Source organism: Lepisma saccharinum, unplaced genomic scaffold (genome assembly GCF_977018435.1).
Source record: "Lepisma saccharinum unplaced genomic scaffold, izLepSacc3.1 HAP1_SCAFFOLD_346, whole genome shotgun sequence".
NCBI lineage: Eukaryota > Metazoa > Arthropoda > Insecta > Zygentoma > Lepismatidae > Lepisma > Lepisma saccharinum.
The window spans coordinates 122,028-141,283 of NW_028143068.1; the positions used below are offsets into that span (position 1 = coordinate 122,028).

Consider the following 19,256-nt stretch of genomic DNA (forward strand, 5'->3'; position numbering starts at 1 on the left):
ATATTGTCCTGACGATAGCTGAACGCACTTAATAGGAGTGCCTATTTTAACTAAGCAGTGCATATATCTAGCCATTTTTGCTGCTTCTTGATAAGGCTTCTAGAGCTTTTCAGAAATAAGAATGGAAACTAAAGCTACACTGGGATTCTCGGATGTTTGTTTAAAAGAAAGAAAGAATGAAACAGAATATTCGCAACTTTCCTAATAGTACTGATGTAACAATGGGGAAAAGAGATCAGCTATGAAGTAAATTATCAGAGTTGCTGATAACCAATATTCTTATTGTTGGGATTTAAGACTTTAGTATCATTCATCAGCATGGCAGCTAAGCACGCGGATGTCAAGTTGCTACGTCGCCAATTTAAGAAAAAGGAAATGCGAGCAAGGGCGTATCCAGTGTCGCTGGGACTGGCCCCTGCAAGGAAAAAGCTCTAGCTGATTCCCCCACCTGCCTGCAATTTGGAAATAAAGCGTTCCAGTGCAGCCCGTACTCGAGAACAGCGTGTGCGTTCCAAACATTTTTGCTTTGTTTCACCGGTTGTAAGGGAAAGCAGTGCTAACATTCAAGACACCCCCCATGTTTCTGAAGAAGTCCGTTTCTGGCGTGAGAGAGTGAGGCTATTAGAAAGTGAGAAGAGAAAATTGACGGCAGAAGTCAAGGCCCTCGACGACTCGCTGATGGCTTGGGGACCAATAGCCGAGACCAATCAACTGTCCGCGTCCGCTACCCCCAACGTAAACGTTGCAGCTCAGCGCAGTTTTCCCCCTCCTTCAGGGAAATCGGCGGCCAGCTCCTCCTCCGAGACCAGACAAGAATCTTTTGAGAAGACCGTCCTGAACCTGGTTGGCAGGAAGCAAGTGACTCTCCTTGAACTTAGGAAACTTCTGAAGAAGGAAGGAGTGGGAATTCCCTCGAAGTTTCCCTTGATATCCAGGATGAGGAAACTAGGAGTGCTGAAGAGGAAGTGAAGAAGGAAGAGTGAGTGTTCGAAAGGACTGATACGAAGTATATAAGGACTAGTACACTCTTATCTACTAGTGGATTTGTATTATTTAGTGGACTTTCCTTATTTACAGGACTGTGAACTTATATGAAGATGATATTATTTAGTGGACTTTCCTTATTTACAGGACTGTGAACTTATATAAAGATGATATTATTTAGTGGACTTTTAATATTGTTTTAAAGGAATATTGCTAACATATTCTAATATCTATACCTAAAGGACTCTTAAGTGTAGTGGTGAATATATAAAAGTGAAGTAAGTGTATTATTTAGTGGACTATGGAGAAATATTGTTTTGAAAAATTTTTCAAGATTCTCATGTAAATTAAAATTTAGTCGAACTCTCAAAATTTTTCCCCAGGAGAGGGACAATTGCAACGATCCTGCGAGATCGCCACAAGTTACGCATTTGTTCTTTTGTTGAATAGCATTGTATAATCTTATCTATTGTGTTATCGCTTCTGCATAGGGTTTCACTGCTATGCTTGGTAGAGAACGTAGTTCTACCATATCTCACTAGGGAGCGTTATTGTTTATAATAGTTCATTATTAATCTGTATAGATGGCACCTCATGTTAAGCAGCGCTCTCGTAGTTCATGAGAATCCACTAGAGGCGCTGGCGCTGCGCTCGGAATTGTATATAAGCAGCGACGCTGCCCCGGCCAGAGAGTTCTGTGTTGACTCTTCGACGACTCATGGTCGAGCTCTGCTCCCGCAAATAGCCCAGCATTGCAAGCACACGGGTGCTTAGGGATACAAGAGGGCTTCTTACAGTGTGGCCTACTCTGGTAGAATATACGAGAGGTAGCAATATTTCTCGGCCTACCGGGTAGAATATACGCATTGTTTCAAGCTCAACCTCCTACAGTGTGGCCTGCCTGTAGAACAGAAACGTACTCCTTGTGCGGCCTACAGGTAGATTATACACATTGTATTGGGTTACAGTTTAGCTTGTGGACATATTTACTGTTGGGAGACGGCCTACTAGTAGATTATACGAAGGGTATCCGTATTCTTTGGCCTACTAGTAGATTATACATTTCACAACAGTCGATGCAGAAATAACGTCATCTTTTGGCCTACTGTGGTAGATTATACGAGCGATAGCAATATTTCTTGGCCTACCAGGTAGAAAATACGAAGGGTGATGTTCATCGTTAGTTAATTTTTCATTAAGGGAAAAACGAGCAGTGTTTTATTACTGCCTACAGCTTAGCATTATTCAAGTAATTAATTAAAGTAAATAAAGATTAACTAAACATTATCCTTTGTAAGCTTATAGTAAATTTCCGTTGCTTTGTTGATATTACTCTTTACTAGGAAAGCAGATTTAAATGTTCCTTGAGTCGTTTAATTAATGCCCTATTGTCCCCAAGTCAGCACAGAGGCGACCCAATGCCATACAAGAAAAATAAGGTCCTTTATTCCCCACTGGAGAAAAATTGAATGGTCCCTGTCCTCCCTCTCCAAGACATCTGCAGAGGAGATTTGAACCTGGACTTCAAGAACGACAAAAGTGCAGTGAAATCTTATCAGGAGATATTGTGACTTTGTTTTGTGCGGATATCTAATTTCACCCCAGTTCAATAAACTGTTTACGTGGACGCTAACTTTCATTATATATACCCGAACCCTGAGTGTATAAGAACATCATATCTCCGGCTAGAAAAGAGCTAACATCATGGGTAAAACTGAATAATGTTCCCCGTCACAACGTCGAACCCAGTACGTTGCAGTCAAGTACTATTCTGAGAAACCGCAACTGCAACGTTGTGCCGAGGGAGTATTGTGTGTGTGTGGTCGAAACCCGAGGGGGCGTTACACATGTGACAATTAATCTTGTCTGTAAGGAGTGACCTTTGCTGAAGGAACTCAAATGTTAATAACCTACTTCCATACAGTACACCCTGGTAAACTGCGTTTGTGCAAGCCAGCCATCAGTGTAATCCTGTGTTTTGTCCTTATATGAGAGGTTATCGTAAAGTTTGATTATCATTCGGAAGTTATTGAGGTATGCAAATGAAATTTTTCCAGTGTAATCTTTCATCATTGTATGCATGATGATGTAAAAATATTCATAGTATGTCGTTTACTTTTTTGACACGTGGCTCTGCTGCTGTGGAAGCAAGGCATTGCTGCTATGAAATCTTGTCGCATCCACCCTATTCTCCCAATTATGTGCCAAGTGACTCTTCTTGTTCCCTGAAATAAGAAATCCACTGCAGGGTCGGCAATTCGACAACACAAAATGTCATGGAACAGGTTGAATACTGATTTTTGATGCAATCTGATGACTTCTGCAAATGACAGCCTCCGGAAGTTCAAGAAACGCTGGGAGAAATGGGTACATCTGCACGGTGACTAGACTATGTAGAGAAGTCTTAAAATAAAGTTTCTGTTTCATTTGGTTCATGGCGATAATTAAAACTTTGCGATACTCCCTCGTATATGCTGAGTGCTCGTTTACGGCCTGAGATTTTACCCTAGGTAAGGAGATGTTAGGCTTTCAGAGATGTGTGTCAATTTTAGTTATCAGGAGGTTGACTCTGTATAATGCGACAGGCACAAATAATCCAAATGCTGATGCAACTGAAGCTTTCACTTCAATCAATCATCTTGTATCCAATGGTAACTTCTCAAGCTAATGCATATTTTACCCTAAGTAATGAACTACAACGTAATGTTTAATTTTCCTCGTTATGAAAACCAGTGGTATATGCTGAGTTCATGATATGGATTATCTCAACATACTGCAATGTTCAATTTTTAAAAGGCAGGCCTCCATGGCAGAGTGGTTAGCATATCATGCTATGACGCTAGGGGTCCCGGGTTCAAATCGTGGCCTGGCCATGGATGTTTATGAGTGTCCATTCATCAATTTAATCATATCATCATTCATCCCCATCTTTGCAAATTAGCCAAAAGTAGCACAAAAGCATTGTAAAATAAAGCAAATCAATCAACCAACCAATCAAATTTTTAAAAATTTGCTGGGAGGAGAGCTTGAATTTATTACTTTTTTTTTATTTAAAGTGGAATTCAGCAAGCATAAAATAATAAGCTTTATTAGTACTTTTATTATTTCTACTCACCTATGTTTACAAAGTTAGACACATCATTCAACTGTATGAATGAGTTCGAGTTTTTGTTTCAAGTCCACTTTATGCACAGATAAAGTAAGCTAAACTGGACATACAGTTTAAAGTGGCATCTGACCCACTATGTGCCTCCACTGGGTATTAAACCTAGGACCCTTTGATTGCAATAAACTATATGAATGAATCATATATTTAGTGAAATGAGTTAATAACTTAACATAAAAAAGACATATTATTATTTCTGTTCATAAAGATGGAAACATCATTGAACTGCACAAATTGAACTGACATGAAATTGTCATCGTAGTAGAAACAATATAGAATATGAAAACCCTGCTGGAAATTTCTACTGTTTTCAGTAGACAGATTATTAATTTTCTTCCGCACCCCCTATCCAAAACCCATATTCTGCTGAAAATATTACCTCTTGTCGTCGTCATATTGAGGGCCAAATATTAGGTACTGAAGTGAGACTGCTGTTATTATTTACAACAGGCAAGCATTGATCCTAACTCAATGAAACTACGCATTTGGCAGTCTATAATGATCAGCGCCCCTTGCCTTTATTTCTTCAGAATTGTTGTTAACAATTGTTTCTTCTTGTGTTTCAAGTAGTCTGTTTTTGTTCTTTGATAAATGTATATAGCTCAGTGTCAGTTGTTGTATGTTTCTATTTGAACTGTTTATACATGGTTTTGTTGTCTGCCTACTTGTTCTTCCTCTTTAAAATCGCACTGGATCAAATTATCATGACAGTAGTTTCCTTGTTAATTTGTTGTATTTGTTCTAGTAAATGTACCATTTCAGACGTTTTCAAAGACTGGTACGAAGAGGACAGAAATTTGCGAAGAAATGGTACAGTTTGTTGTCGGGGACAGTGCGGTCCAAGGGATTTTAACTAAGTCGCTGTGCACTTAACATTTTGTCCTGACACCACAGTATCTGGGCGGACGGAAGAAAGTCTTATGAAAAGAGAGGTAACAAAGCAACGAAAAATTTTCAGAAAAGTGAAGCAGTCCAATAAAAGTGAATTGGTAATTACATGAAAGTAGTGTTGCCCACGGGACGAGACGGGACAGGCTTTTAAAAATTCGAGACGAGACGAGATTGATCATGTGTCCCTTTGACAAACGAATATTTTCGAGACGAGACAGCATTTCACAGCATTTCCACGAGACGAGACAGGCCAAAGTCTCGTCTCGTGGGCAACACTACATGAAAGTCACTGCATGGTTTCATATTTATTGTCTTATTTTCTTTTTCAAATTGCAGAACTTTATGTTGTACAGTAGCGATTTCTTTCTTTTACCTAACGTACAGAAACTGAACACTCAGCAGTTGTTGTCACCTATACAACGTATTTAACATTTGATTAATAACTAGAGTTGGAAGTGGTCGGATACAGGAATTGGCAGTATTTTCCTGTTCCATGGTTATCGTTTATCTCCCTACTGTAAAATAGACACTTATTTCTAAATATAAAATACAATTTACAGTATGAAATTCATAGCTAGATGTAAACAGTGTCTTGCAAAAGTTGGGTTTTTTGAATGGGTGGTTCTTTCCATGTGTTGTCTTCATATTTCAATAGGCTATTAAATATATCATGTAGTATAAACATATTCACATAACTAGAGTTCTTTTGTATGTGTTTTTAATAGAACCTAATAGTATGATATGATTTTCAATGTTTGAATTTGTTATGCTAACATGTGAAGCTATATGATTTCAATACCAAAACCTAATTTCTATAACCTTGCAGCAAAAGCAAAATTGTTACAAAGGCAATGTTTCATTTGTGAATAAAGACTAAACCTAAATAATTCGTCATTGTAATTTCGACCTTATTGACTTCATTGAACGAGAGATAATAAACGAATGGATTTCGTTGTCCTTAGTAAGATCTGTGACAATAACATTTTCATTGAAAAAAGAGAACCATATTAATATTCCAATTTAGTTCATTTGGAAAATTAACATTTGGAATATTTCCTTACACTGTTATACACACTGAATATAATCGTGAAGGATGTTAGTGAATTTTGAAACACAATAAACATTATCACTGATTTAATGTATCAAAATTTCGAACATCAAAACTTCGCAATAATAGAAAAAAAAAACAGTTTACATAAAACAATCTCATAAAATTTACTACATGTTTAGTTCATATTAACATAACTCGGTACAAAAATGCTTTTTGTGTGAAAACGTTTGTATTGAAACATAAACAATATATTCGTGGATAATTTAGACACGAATATTTCATTGAAGTTCTTGTTACACATCGTACCCTTGTATTTGAATGCAAAACATGTCTTCCATTAGCCTCCGATTAGCCTAAAGAAACATAAAATCAGAATGTAAATGTACTCATGTATCAATTTGGGCCAGTTGTATAGCCTTCTTTTAATAAGCATATTTTGAAACTGAAAATTTGTGTAAATTGTATAGATATGTTATCGAATGCTTGCATACAATTTACACTAAAAAACTGCTTTGGTAGATGTGACGGTAATATTTTTAACATTGACTATATTTTGAAACAAATTATTTTGCAACCATAAACAACAACACATCTTAACGTTAACCAAAGTTTGTAATTGAAGGTAAATTATTTGATATTTCTAAAATGTTGACAAAACAGAAAAATATGACCAAATCTAAGAGTAAGTTAGATGCCTATTCTGGACACATGGAACCTTTACATCATGAACTAAACTGTTTATATTATTTCTTTATGAATGTTAAACCTTTGTTATTTATCCTGTATCTTTTAGTAGGGATTGAATCACGTGGAAATGCCTTATACATTTCTCATTTTCGGCAACATCTTGAAGGTATGTGAACGTTAACTTTTTCGTCATTATTACCTTTGTAATGTTGACACGAACTGTCACTCTGTTGACAAGAAATGACGTCTCACGTATTTCTCTTTATGTACAACCTTTATTTACACCGCTGCCCTTCCATTACAGATTCAATATCAACTGCTCCCGGTTGCCTTTTGCCTCATAACACAGGGAATTGCACTTCCCAGGACTTTTCTCTACGAACACACTATTTACCATAGCGCTAACCCGCCCCTGCAGTTTATCACTCAGGGGTCCCTAAACTACGCGCTCACTCTGTGTATATTTCTATACATCAATAAAGACGGCCTCACTCCATCGGGCCTTGTATCGAAATATCTGCGAGCCTGGGATTCTGAGATATGAGAGACCGTAACAACTCTGAAACTGTATTTATACCTCCGACAAACGACCTGCCCCCCAACCACCGGGGCAAAGTCCTATTGTTACCTTTCAAGACAGGGAAGCCGTTTGAGAAAACCCAACCGTTGGCTTCCCGGACTACCGAGCAAAAAGCAACCTAGGCAGAGCATGTACACCGAAATACACTTTTACAAACATATTTCCCATTCTGCAGCTGTGTGCGTAAAAGCCACACAGCAGTAATTGAGAACACAACACTTTACACCATACCTTTTGTACATTTACGCATACTTACGCTTCATATAAACTCGATTACAGTTCTTAAAATTTCTTTGCAATTCCATATTCACTAAAAAAGGTCCAACATTGATTCCAAAGAAGCAAATCAAACATGGCGGCTATCTCGCTTCCAGTTGCTGACGTTTAGTCACGTGACCGGAGCAAGCCATTAGGCTTTCAAGGTAATGGTACAACCAAAGGTATGTAGTTTACTTAAAATACCATGGCTTTTCAAAATTTAATGGTAGAAAACTGATAAAATAAAAACATTAAACTAAGTAATTCATATAATAATAATTACGAAACACCTAATGTACTCTTCTCTCATGCATTGACTTTCACTAAAACAATAACCAGCCAATATTTAATGCTCACATTCACTCAGTGTGTATGCATGTGTTTAATTACAAAAACGTCTATGGTTATGTAAAATATACACATGGTTACATGAATTTTACAAATGTAGAAATTGTCTTCGATACCTAAGAAAACAAAAACTGAGGTGAGGAATTAATAAATTCTCATTGTTCGATGTTGATTGAAGCACTACTTATGATAACATAGAAGGTTTGGTTGATTGATTTAATTTATTTTACTTCGATTTTCTGCCACTTGAGGCTAATCGCGAAGATGAGGATGAATGATGGTAGGATGAAATTGATGAAGGGGTAAGGACAAACATAGAAACGACACAACAGGAGCCCCGCAGTAGATTATCCTGACTGAGTGCAGACGCCAGAGACTCGTTAGTCTGCAAAGAGTAGTCCAGGGTGCACTGCGTATGCAAGAGATTAACATTAGGCTGTCTTCACTGAGGATCATCCTTTACAAGGCAGTAACTCATTTGACAGAACATTGTACATTTACTTGCACATTCGGACAGTAATATAAAGTAATAAGGCTAAGTGGTGCTGACCACATCATCTCCGATTTGCCTGAGTTCGAGAATGTGTGAGGCTGTACCTCCACACTCATTATGTGTATTCATGACACGGCACACTGTTCAGAAGATCACTACCTTTTTAAATCATTCAATATGCATGTAAACACTATTTTACCTGCGTTATACAATCATAAAAATCTAAGATTGAATCAGATTCAATTGAACTAAATATCGTAACGTTCCTGAAGGGAACTGAGTAGTGTAATTGGCTATATTATTGGCGCGATAAAGTATGAACCCCCCTCAAGCAGATTTGCCCACACTTAAAACTAGCTCAACATGCCCATATGAGCTTTTTGCTCAAGTGTGGAACCCTGTCTAATCCAAGATTTTTGTAAAAATGCCCTCAAAAATTTTCTGAGAAAGTATGACCCCCCTCAGATTGATTTGCCTACACTTACAAAAGGCACTTCTGTGAGATTGTTGTCCATAAATTTGTTAAAAATATGCTCCTCTTGATATTTTTTTTGGCCACACTTAAAACTAGGCCAAGATACACCCACCTACACACATATATACACATACATACATACTCATCCACACCCACACCCACCCACACTCACCCACACATATTTACTTCCGGTCCACTTCCGGTTTGCCTACTTCCGGTCCACTTGTGGCCTATTTCTGGTTTATTTATATTGCATCATGCTGTGCAACAAATTATTATCCAGTATAGAGTTTTGATTTGAACCCCAAGAAATTTTATATAAATACCAAAGCCAAAAATATTAACACACATACACACATACACATACACACACACATACACACATACACATACACACACAAATCACACTGCTGAACCCAACTGATATTTTTTATTAAGTATAGAGTTTTGATTTGAACCCCAAGAAATTTTATATAAATACCAAAGCCAAAAATATTAACACACATACACACATACACATACACACACACATACACACACAAATCACACTGCTGAACCCAACTGATATTTTTTATTAAGTATAGAGTTTTGATTTGAACCCCAAGAAATTTTATATAAATACCAAAGCCAAAAATATTAACACACATACACACATACACATACACACACACACACACAAATCACACTGCTGAACCCAACTGATATTTTTTATTAAGCATAGAATTTTGATTTGAATCCCAAGAAATTGTATATAATAAACTAATAATAAAAATGCCAAATCAAAAACATTGTAATCAATGCAAAAAAAATATATCCAGCCCCAATTGGGCTAAGCATCAAAAGATTTGTAATCCAGACAAATCCAGAACTCCCACAAAAATATGCCCTAAATGCCATAGAAAATATAGCATGGAATATTTCACATATAAACATAAAGATACTTGCTCTGCACAGTCATCAATATTGCCCCCACAACCATCTACATCTGGTCTGAAAAGGAAGCATGAAACACCTGTTAATGCTGGACCGGCAAAACAGCCACGCTATGAACCCATCCATAGCAGTTTTAATAGCCAATTAAGGGATTACCGGTTTGTATCAGAGCCAAGATGTGGTATTAAGAATTTTTTGAACAATATAAATCCTGATCTGCAGGCAATTCTAAATGCACAAAATGGCTCTTATAAGCTGTCCCTCAAATTGTTTACACAATATAAAAAACCAAATGGCACAAAATTTACACAGCCCCACATAACAGAAACTGTACCTGTATATTCAAATGCAAATTCAGACAAAATAATAAGCAGTTTGATAGATCAATTAAATATTAAACACTCTGAATTTGCAGCAAAAGAGTCTGGATGGAGCCTATGCGGATCTCCACACAAGTTATATGTTAATATTTCTGAATTCAGCCCATTGCAAGGATCTACATATCTGCCATTACCTGCCAATATTAAAAACAAAAGAGCCGTGGTTAATATTGAAAATAATGATGATAAATGCTTTTTGTGGTGTATTTTAGCTGCTTTGTATCCAGTTTTAAGGGATCCAGAAAGAATAAGTTATTATAAACAGCATGAACATGATTTTGATGAAGCAATGGAGGGTTTAGAATATCCAATGTCTATTCAGAATATTGATAAATTTGAAAAAAAGGCCAGGAATATCAATGATAAACAATTATCTATTAATGTATTTATTTGTTCCACTGGCCGTGGCAATTGCTTGATAGAACCTCTCAGAATCAGTACATTTGTTGATGATTCTGCTATTCCGATTGATTTGCTCTTAATTGAAGAGGATGGTACATATCATTACACTCTGATACATAATCTTGAAGCTTTAGTGAGAACACAACTAGACAAATCCAATACAATATTCAAGTTGTGCAGAAGATGTTTAAGTGTATTTGATGGCAGGAAAATGGTGAATGGGGTTCGGGAAGTAAATGCAGAAATTGCCAAAAACAAGTTAATTGAACATTTAAAATACTGTGGCAACTATAAACCTGTTCATATGGTGATGCCTAATCCAAGTGAAAATGCAAAATTCAAAAAGTTTGAAGCCTTGTTGGAACACCCAGCATATATAGTCTGTGATTTTGAATCAAATCTCAAACCTCTTGCATTCTGCAATCCAGATCCTGAAGAATCTTCAATTACACCATACCAGCTACATGAACCTTCCAGCTTTTATTATGTGATTGTACAGGATGGTGTTGTTAGTAAAGAATATTCATACATGGGACCAGATGCCATCAAAAAATTTGCACATAGAATAGAAAATGAGTGCTATGACATAGCATCTAATATCTTATTAAAATCAAAACCCATGTTGACTTTAACAGAGAAACAGATTGAAGATTTCAACAATGCAGAAAAATGCCCGGTATGTGATTCTGAATTTTCAGATACAAAAATCAAGGTGAAACACCATTCTCATACAGATGGTAAATTCAAAATGGCCCTGTGTAATAGCTGTAATATTAAGATCCAGAGACCAAAATTTGTCCCAATATTTTGCCATGGAGCATCCAATTATGATTTCCATCATTTGATCAGATATGAGGGGTTTGACAAGCAGAATTTAAATATTTTAGCAGAAAATGATGAGAAATATATTGCTATTAGCAAAATAATTAAAGTTAATGGTGTTCCTATTCACATAAGATTTCTTGATTCCTACAGAATTTTATCTGCTAGCCTGGCTACACTGGCCACTCAATTATCTGATGATCAATTCAAAATCACATGTGCTTTGTTTCCAAATCAGGACCTGAAATTAATTAGGCGGAAGGGTGTATATCCATATGACTATGTTACAGATTTTTCTAAATTTGATGAGTGTTCTCTGCCACCACAACAAGAGTTTTACAGCAAAATCAGAGGATCTGGAATCACTGATGATGATTATCACCATGCCCAGTTGATGTGGAACAATTTAAAATGCCAGACATTTGGTGATTATCACATGGCATATTTGAAACTTGATGTGACCCTCTTAGCTGATATACTTCAAGCATTCAGAAAATCTTCCATGCAAAATTATAGACTGGATCCAATATATTTTTACAGTGCGCCGGGCCTAGCATGGTCTTCAATGTTTTTGAACACTAAAATGCAATTGGATCTGATCCAAGATCAGGACATGTATCTGTTTATGGAGCAATGTATAAGAGGAGGGATGGTGCAATGCTCTCAGAGATATGCCAGAGCAAATAACAAATATATTTCCGATTATGATCCAGAATTGCCATCAAATTATATATTGTATGTGGATGCAAACAGCCTATATGGCTATGCTATGATGCAAAAACTGCCATATGCAGGGCTTGAATGGGTTGAAGATTTCAATATTGAAGATCTTAAGGATTTTGATGGCAGTGACTATGGCCTCTTCTTAGAGGTTGATTTGACAATTCCTGATGATTTGCACAACAAATTTTCTGATCTGCCCCCAATTCCCGAGGTTAAGTGCTCACCTGGCTCTAAACAGAAGAAATTGATGATGACTCTGGAGCCAAAACAGGGTTATGTCATATATTACAAAAACCTCCAGTTCCTGATGCATCATGGTGTTCAAGTGACCAAAGTTGGAAAAGTTTTGAGGTTCAGGCACTTAAAATGGTTGAAGCCATATATTAATACAAATACAGAGCTTCGAACATCTGCAAAAAGCCAATTTGATAAGGCCTTGTTTAAATTGATGGTCAATTCTGTGTATGGCAAAACTATTGAAAATGTCAGAAAACATACCGATGTTAAAATAATTACTGACCCCAGCCTGAGCAAAAAATTGGTTGCAAAGCCTAATTTCAATTATAGAAGAATTTATGATGAAAATATGGCACTTTTCAACATGAAAAAAACAAAGATTAAGTTTGATAAACCTATTTATGTAGGGGCTGTGATATTGGAATTGGCCAAATTACATATGTTAAAATTGTATTATGATGTGCTGAAGCCTTTTTATAAGGATCGTGTAAAATTGATGTACATGGACACGGATAGTTTTGTTCTTGATATTAAAACAGAAGATGTTTATCAAGATATAGCACAGCCTGAATTGTTTCAATACTTTGATACCAGTGAACATAAAAAGATTCAACACCACAACAAAAAGGTGCCTGGCAAGTTAAAAGATGAGACACTTGGTGATGTTATTGTGGCATTTGCTGGGTTAAGAGCCAAGATGTACAGTTTTGAAACACGTAGTGGTGTTGTTGCCAAAAAGGCCAAGGGCATTGGCAGAGTGACTGTGAAAAAAGAGCTCCAATTTGAAGATTATAAAAATTGTCTCAAATCATGTAGCACAATCAAAACATCAGAATCCAGAATTCAGAATTCAGAGTGTGGATCACTTATTGACTAGCAATATTGTAAGAAAAGTGGCTCTGGACCCACATGATGATAAGAGATGCATTTTATCATGTGGCATACATACTCTACCATGGGGTCATTGTGATTTGAAAAATGGCAATCAATGCCCAAACACAGAGCATGATTTGAAATAAATAAACATGCCTATGAACTTATTTGGGTTCAAAAAACAGGCTATTATGGAGCTGCCAACACCACAACCCTCTTCTGATATGATATCTAAACTAAGTGGCTTGTTAATTATTCATCTGAACAGCATACTTACAGATGTTGATGATGAAACAGGCAAAACATTGTACATATTTAACAATAATTTAAATCATTACCAATTACCTGTAGGTGGGCAATTACAATTTATTACAACCCCTGAGGGTGATGTTAAAATTTCAGTAGGGAGAAATATTTATAGAATTAAGCACTCAAACATGGTTTCTGGCACTGTTTATACTGTTTCTGCTGGTGACTGCTTATATATTGAGGTCCCGGGATCATATGACAAGCTTATACCCTTTTTTATAGAATTAAGAATCAGATACTCTATAATAAATAACCATTAAAACAAAAATGCCTAATGATATATTTGGCCATACAAGGCATGAAGATCACAGTGATGAGATTTTGATGCTTGATGTCAGAGTCAAGAAATTAAGAAGTGATTTACAAGCTTTACAAACAACACTCAATGCCAGTCTTCAATTAGAAATTACAAATTTGCAATCACAATGCATGGACCCTCTTCTTAAAATTGATTCTGAACTCAAATTGCTGCTTCAGAAATATACTGATTTGGCCACATTGGATAATTTTCAAAGTTTAGAAGAAGCTGTAGCAGCTCTTCAAGCCAAATTTAAGACCCAGGCCACCAATTCTGAGCAATTGAAACAACAATTGGAAGAGCAAATAAATAATGTCCAGGCACAGCTCCAAACAATTGTCAAAAGCATAAAATCACAAGACGATTTTGATCTAGTGATTTCCACTCTAAAAGAACAGATTCAGTCACTCCAAATACCTAATCTGGACCCCTTGAACAATGCCATAGCCGAGGTTAAAGAAAAAATTGAGACACTTGAAAATTTTATGAACAACTTGCCATCTTCTGATGCTTTGAATGCAATAACTCGGAGTGTGGCCAATATTAAGCTGCAACTTGAAACATATGAAGATTTTGGAAAAATTCAAAGTACCATAACCCATCTTGAAGGTACAATAGCAGCAGTGCAAAGTGATTTGGCAAATGTACAAGAAACTCTAGAATCCCGCCTGCCTGGGATTGTAGATACACTTGTCAGTGTCCAGCAACAAATCACAAAACTTGAAAACCTCAACACTGAATCTGAACTATCTCATTTTCATCACTTGATTGATGATATCCAAACAAAACTTGAAATTTTACAACAATCAACACCCTCTCAGGCAGATATAGCCCTGCTCCAAAATGCTATGCAAAATGTGGCTGATGCTTCTGAATTAAACAATGTGAAATTGGCACTTGAATTTTTACAAAATACAGTATCAAATCTGCCCACATCACAGGAACTAAAAAATTTTAAGAGAGCAGTGAATCGCATATTGAAATCAGAAGATATCAAGAATATCCAGGCAGAGATCAAACATCTCACTCAGACAGTGGCCACTCTACCAACAAATCAACATATTAATGAACTGCATGCCCTGTTTGAGGATATCAGAAGACAGGTCCATGATCTTACAGCTCAAAATTCAAAATTGGCAATTGTTGAAAATTTGCAACAAATTGTAGCTAATATCAAGCAACAGCTAGGGACCATGGAATCCAATCAAGCAAATGCTCTGTCTGTTTTTGCCACCCAGCTTCAAGAAATTGTGCAACAATACAAGAAACTTGCTGTGGACATAAGAATCAAGCCGGGGCACGATGAGGTTGTTAGGACCATCAATGAGCACCTTGAATCTGTAACAAGCAGATTGCTCACAGCAGAAAAGGAAATAACAGGCATAATCGAGAATCCAAAACATTCAGTAATTTTTGAATTGTACAGTATCCCCAACAAAGAATATGATTCACCATTTACACCAGGAGGCAAAATATATATGCTGTCCCCTGCACAATTTTATTACCAGTTTTTTGTTGGGGGCACATTGAGACCAATCAAAATCAAATATTGGCTTCAGCCACAGGCACACCACTACCCTACTTTATCAATAACAAATGCTGATAACAAAGTGAAAATCACCAGTGTAGAATTGGAGGATTTTACAGATCCCAATACATTAGAAACAGCCTATGCTGAAGATGATGGCTCTCTGGAATTTAAAATACAAATAGGGGACAAATTATATTTAGAAAATCCTGCAGTCTCAGCTGCTGAACACCCCATAGTTGCAATATTCTTGTTTACATATTATGTCTAGACAAATTATTGTTGATGAATTACACAGACAGGCCAGACATAATTTTAAGAGACTCCCAGTAGTCACAAAGGGCATAGATGATTTATGGCAAAGCGACTTGATTGAAATGGCAAGTGGACAGCTGAAAAACTTAGACAAAATCAACAAGGGCTACAAGTATCTACTCACTGTAATAGATACATTTTCAAAATTTGCCTGGGATGTGCCACTCAAATCCAAGACTGGAAAATGTGTTACAGAAGCCTTCAGGACAATCATCAATCAGAGTGGAAGATCACCGCGCTATTTGCAAACAGATAATGGCAAAGAATTTTATAATTCTGTGTTTCAACAATTTATTAAAAGCCAGGCAATACAACATTACTCGAGTTACAGTGATCTCAAGGCCTCAATTGTAGAGAGATTCAACAGAACCTTAAAAAATCTTATGTATAAACAATTTACACTTCAAGGTAATTATAAATGGATTAATATTCTTCCAGAACTTCTACATAAATATAACAACTCGGTCCATTCCACAATCAACATGAAACCCTCTGAAGTAACTTCATCTGATGAGCAAAAATTGATCAGCACTGTTTATTATCCTAGATACCAGCCAACAACAAGAAAAGCCAAATACAGGGTGGGTGATCAAGTAAGAATCAGCAAATATAAGCACTTATTCAAAAGAGGCTTTACAAGAAACTGGAGCACTGAATTATTTACAGTGGTTCAAGTTAAACCCGGGATCCTTAACACATATATAATAAAGGATCACCGATGAGAAATTCTCAAAGGCAGGTTCTATGAACAAGAGCTCAACAAAACTAAACAGCCTGACACATATCTCATAGAAAAAATCATCCGCAGAAAAGGCAACAAGTTATTTGTCAAATGGCTAGGACTTCCAGAACACAGCTGGATCGATGCAAACAAAATAATAATATGAGCACCTGGGATGTTATAAAGAGGCTGCCAGAACCTGAACAGCAGAATAAGAGAAATGGCAACTTGCTGCCTGATAATATTAGGTGTCTTATTGTTGGGCCATCTGCTTGTGGTAAAACTACACTAATGGTTGATAATTTTTTATTGGCACCCAACTGGTTAGACTGGAAAAACAGGCACTTGTATATCTTCTCTAAGAGCTTGGAACAATTAAAATATCAGCAGCTGATGAAGCTATATGATGGATTGGATATTGCCACTTTTGAACCAGATGTTAAGCCACTTCATGAATGTCTCGATAATTCTGTTGTTGTGTTTGATGATATTATATTGGATAATCAAAACAAGGTTAGAAATTTCTTTACACAGGGCCGACACAAAAATATAGATTGTTTCTACCTGGCACAGACTTTTTCAAAAATACCCAAGCAGCTGATCCGAGACAACAGCAATTTTATATGTGTGTTTCATCAAGACCATACCAACCTCAAACACATACATGAAGAATATGTAGGTGGGGACTTGAGCTACAATGATTTTTCCAAGTTTTGCAGCAGGTGCTGGAACCAGGACAGTTATGGGTTTGTCACAATTGATATGATAAGAACACCCAATACTGGCAAATACAGAAATAAAATCAACAATTTTCTAGACATTGAAACATAAATAAATAACCATGAAAAGGCCAATCATTGATGATCTTAAATTAAGAGATTATCTTGTAAAAAGATTTAAGGGATGGAAATCAGAGAACCGAGGAATTTATGAAAAACACAAACAAACAGAACAGCCCATAATTGATGCTATTAGTGAATTAGGTAAGAATATCAAAACTGTTACAGAGCAAAATCAAAATTTGATCACAGAGCTTGTACCTGTAGCTGCTAGGAACATATTAGATTATCCATTCACCCCACTTTCCAGTATTCATACACCTAGTCCTGTTGGTGCTAGAAGAATTGAAGCTACTCAGGATCCTATTGAATTGGGTCTTCTTGCTCAAAAATATTTAACCACACCTAAAGACAACAAAGATGAGGTTTTTGGCTTATATGCTGACACAGAGCGTGATGGTAGCATCATACATAGAATTGGCAATTTCAGAGTAACATTTATGGGGGATGATCTGATTGTATATTCAGAATCTCGTCTCGGAGAAAAAGGTGCTTTTGTTAAGTACCCCGGCACACCTGGATTGTGGGAACTGATGACTAGAAAAAGGCCTGGCAGCTATACAGATCAAGATTATGAATATTACAAAGAAATATTAATAAAATCAGATGCTCTATACCAGAACAATGATCCCACACAAAAAAGAGTCAAGTCTAGCAGTGGAGCAAAATACAACAATTTAATCAAGCCCATATGGTCACAGATCAAGACTGGCAGTGGAATAAAACAATACAACACCCTGCCCAAAGAATTTGTGTGGGTTGATGATGTCAGGAAACTTGTAGATAGGTTATTGGTGATAGCTGGGGAGGAAAATGCTGGCAACCACAATTTTTACAATGAAAAGGTTGGAATTATGGACATGATAAGCACCAAATTGTCTAATTTTATAGTGAATGACACTAAGGGGATTGGATATCTTATAAAGATTATTAATACTCTACCCCCTAAATTTTGGAATATTTCTGAGGGTCGGGGCCTTGTTAATGACATTATAAACAAGCTGCCATTTGAATTACATATTCCAGGTTATCAGTATTGTGGTCCAGGCACAAAATTGGACCATAGATTAAACAGAGGTGATCCTGGTGTTAATCCCCTAGATGCTGCTTGTAGAGACCATGACATAGCATACAACACACATTCTGATCTTGACAAGAGACATGTTGCAGACAAGAAATTAGAAGAGGCTGCATTTGGTAGATTTGTAAGCAAAGATGCTTCTTTAAGTGAAAAAATAGCAGCATTGGGAACCACCATAGCTATGAACACCAAACAAAAACTGGTGTGGGGGTTGTGAATATGTATATAATAAACCTACAATGAAGGACAAGGGTGTTATGTATCAAATACCTTATGCAGGTCTTAAATCTCTTAAAACTATTGATAGCCTTTTGACCAAAAAGCAGCGCAAGAAAAAAAATTCTTGTATTGCAAAGGGGCATGGTATGAAATTGTTACTTAGTACCCCCAATTAAAAAAAATTACAGCAATCAAGAAAAAAATCACATGTGGGGGGATTTATATTTACCATCCCTGCCATCTTAGCAGCACTTGGGGCTGTTGGGAGCTTGGCTGGGGGATCAGCTGCCATAGCAAAAACAGTAATAGATGCCAAGAAGAATAGGGCAGAATTAGATGAGCAGAGGCGCCATAACCTGGCCATTGAGAAACAAGGCAAAGGTGTTAAGAGAGCCATGAATAAGTTTAAAAAAAACAAGAGCCGCTTACAAACCAAGATATTGAAGCTTTAATCAAGCCACTGGGCATCAAAAATTTTAGAGGTGTGTACATGTCTGATTCTTTACCAGAACAACCACTCAACAAAGAGTGTGGCATTGTTAATTTGGATAAGTACAAAAATCAGGGCACTCACTGGATTTGTTATCTTAAATATTTAAAAAATGAGGCATTTGTGTTTGATTCATTTGGAGGTGTTCCACCT

At 36.7% G+C, this 19,256-nt stretch overlaps 1 long non-coding RNA gene across 1 annotated transcript in view; it reads right to left on the reverse strand.

Moving 5' to 3' along the window:
* Nucleotides 1–19,256, reverse strand: part of LOC145982704 (uncharacterized) — a 50,571-nt gene that overhangs the window by 13,797 nt on the left and 17,518 nt on the right. The window lies entirely within an intron of this gene.